The sequence below is a fragment of the Lathyrus oleraceus genome, chromosome 7 (genome assembly GCF_024323335.1).
Source record: "Lathyrus oleraceus cultivar Zhongwan6 chromosome 7, CAAS_Psat_ZW6_1.0, whole genome shotgun sequence".
Taxonomy (NCBI): Eukaryota; Viridiplantae; Streptophyta; class Magnoliopsida; order Fabales; family Fabaceae; genus Lathyrus; species Lathyrus oleraceus.
The window spans coordinates 286033897-286037363 of record NC_066585.1 but is presented as its reverse complement, the minus strand read 5'-3'; the positions used below and the strand labels follow the sequence as shown (position 1 = coordinate 286037363).

General features: G+C 40.7%; 1 pseudogene; it reads left to right on the top strand.

Annotated features, from left to right (window-relative positions):
* Positions 1–2438: 2438 nt before the first annotated feature.
* Positions 2439–2538, top strand: LOC127109140 (uncharacterized; annotated as a pseudogene).
* The last annotated feature ends 929 nt before the right edge of the window (positions 2539–3467 follow it).

Here is a 3467-nt window from a genome sequence, read left to right as displayed (position 1 = left end):
TATAAGCGAAAGTACCAAAAGGGCATGTGAACGTTGTCTTTTCTTGGTCATCAGGGTGAATTGGTATTTGAAAGAAGCCTGAATAACCGTCTAGATAACAGAAATGTGAATGTTTTGCTAATCGTTCTAACATTTGGTCAATGAATGGTAAAGGGAAATGATCTTTTCGGGTTGCTTTGTTTAGTTTCCTATAATCAATGCACATTCTCCATCCCGATTCGATTCGTTTAGTTATAGTTTCCCCTTTTTCGTTTTCAATAACGGTTATGCCTCCTTTCTTTGGTACAACGTGTACAGGACTAACCCATTTGCTATCAGATATAGGATATATAATACCTGCTTCCAATAACTTGGTTATTTCTTTCTTTACTACCTCACTCAGGATCGGATTTAGTCTTCTCTGGTGTTCCCTAGAGGTTTTACAGTCTTCTTCTAACATGATGCGGTGCATACAAATAGAAGGGCTTATTCCTTTAAGATCGGTGATGTGGTATCCTAGTGCGGTGGAGTACTTCCTTAAGATATGTAGGAGTTTTTCTGTTTCGAGTCTTCCTAGATCTGCATTAACTATCACAGGTCGTTCAAGTTCTAAGTCTAGGAATTCATATCTCAGATTTTTGGGAAGTGTTTTCAAATCAGGGGTTGGTTTGTTAAGACATTGCGTAGGGTCCGGTGTTATTGCTAAACATTGGTTAGATTTGTCTTCTAAAAGATAGTCTGATGATTTGTCTTCTCCTAACTCTGCTTCTTTTATGCATTCATCGATGATATCCATGAAGTAGCATGTATCTTCTATTGCAGGTGCTTTCAAGAATTGGGAAAGAATGAATTCAATTTTCTCTTCACCTACTTCGAAGGTGAGTCGTCCTCGTTTTACGTCTATGATTGCACCGGCAGTTGCTAAGAATGGTCTTCCTAGTATAATAGGTGTAACATCATCTTCCCTAATGTCCATAATTGTAAAGTCAGTGGGAATGTAGAACTGACCTATGCGTACGGGAACGTTTTCAAGGATTCCTACAGGATATTTGATGGAACGATCTGCTAGTTGCACGGACATTTTGGTTGGTCTTAATTCTCCCATTTCCAGTTTCTTACATATGGATAAAGGCATAACGCTAATTCCGGCTCCTAAATCGCATAAAGCTTTGTCGATGACAAATTTTCCTATGTGACAGGGTATAGAGAAACTACCCGGATCCTTGAGTTTAGGAGGCATGTTTTGGATTATAGCGCTACATTCGGCGGGGAGTGTAACGGTTTCGCTATCCTCAAGTTTCCTCTTATTAGAAAGAATTTCTTTTAAGAATTTAGCATATGAGGGCATCTGCGTAATAGCTTCGGTGAACGGAATTGTAACGTTTAATTGTTTAAGGAGATCAACAAATTTTCTAAATTGGTTCGCATCTTTGGTTTTAACAAGCCTTTGAGGGTAAGGTATAGGTGGTTTGTAAGGTGGTGGAGGTACATAAGGTTCCTTCTTTTCTAGGGTTTCCTTATTACTCTCTTCCTTTTCCTTAGGTTCACTTTCCTCAGTTGATTTCTTAGGGTTTTGGTTTTCTATCCTTGGATCAGACGGTCCTCCCACTTCCGTTCCAATTCTTAATATAATTGCATGAGCTTGGCTTCTCGGATTAGGTTGGGGCTGTCCAGGGAATGTACCAGTTGGTGCAGCAGTAGGTGCTTGTTGTTGAGCTACTTGAGATATTTGTGTTTCCAGCATTTTGTTATGGGTAGCCAAGGCATCTACTTTGCTTGCTAGTTGTTTAAGTTGTTCGCCAGTGTGTATGTTCTGGTTTAAGAAATCTTTATTGGTTTGTTGTTGGGAAGCTATAAAGTTTTCCATCATGATTTCCAAGTTGGATTTCCTAGGGGTATTATTGTTAGGCATGGATGGATTTGGTTTCTGATATCCCGGAGGTATAGATGGGGCTTGATTTGGAGACTGTCCAGGTGCGTATAAAGCATTGTTACTCTTATATGAAAAGTTTGGATGGTTCTTCCAATTTGAGTTATAGGTATTCGAATAGGGGCTTCCTTGAGCATAGTTTACTTGCTCTGCTTGGATTCCAGTCAAGAGTTGACAGTCCGTAGGAGTGTGGCCTTGGATTCCACAGACCTCGCAATTCTGAGTTATAGCAACCACGGCGGCTGGAGGTGATACATTTAAACTTTCAATTTTCTGGACCAAAGCATCCACTTTTGCGTTAACGTGATCAAGGTTACTTATCTCGTACATGCCAGTTTTCGGTTGAGGTTTTTCCACCGTTGTTCGTTCGGTTCCCCACTGATAGTGGTTTTGGGCCATGCTCTCGATAAGCTGGTAAGCATCAGCATAAGGTTTGTTCATTAGTGCACCACCTGCAGCGGCGTCTATTGTTAACCTTGTGTTGTATAAGAGACCATTATAAAATGTGTGAATTACTAACCAGTCTTCCAAACCATGGTGTGGGCAAAGTCTCATCATGTCTTTGTATCTTTCCCATGCTTCGAAAAGAGACTCGTTGTCTTTCTGTTTAAATCCGTTTATCTGGGCTCTTAACATAGCTGTTTTGCTTGGCGGAAAATATCGGGCAAGAAAAACTTTCTTCAACTCGTTCCAGGTGGTGACTGAGTTGGAAGGGAGAGATTGAAGCCATCTTCTAGCGCTATCTCTTAATGAGAAAGGAAAAAGACGAAGTCGAATTGCCTCTGAAGTGACACCATTAGCTTTAACAGTATCAGCGTATTGAACAAATACGGATAAATGAAGGTTTGGATCCTCGGTAGGATTTCCAGAGAATTGGTTCTGTTGCACAGCCTGCAACAGCGAAGGTTTAAGTTCGAAGTTGTTTGCTTCGATTGCGGGTGGAGCAATACTTGAATGCGGCTCATCTTGCGATGGAGCGGCGTAATCTCTAAGAGCACGAGCTGGTTCTGCCATCTCGGTTATCGAAGGAAAAAGGTTTTTGATATCAGGAAGTTCTATAGGAGGGAGATTGTTTGCAGCACGATATTCCCGAATTCGTCGTAAGACTCGGAGATATAGCTCGATATCGTTGATTCGTAAATATAGCGGTTCGCCTTGTGAGCGAGTGCGTGGCATACAAATCAACGAAAGAAAGAATAGAAGAAAAAGAAACCTTAGTCTCTACAGCGTAACGGAAGAGTTACGATATCGATTAAATAAAAGTCCCCGGCAACGGCGCCAAAAACTTGATCGCTCGACTGTGTGAGTCGAGAATGGGATACAAACTGCAAGTGCACAGTTCTATCGCGTAGTTTTAAAAGATATCGATCCCACAGGGACTTATGAATCGATATACCGTTATCTAAGGTTACTACGTAAATCTAAGGTGAAAAATGTTTGAATGTTTGGGGGAAAAACTAAGAGCTAACTAAGATCTAGATTAAATATTAATAAAACGGATATCGGTATGTAGTTCGTCAAAACTAGGGAATCAAGTCTTTGTCGGTTTCTTGGTTTT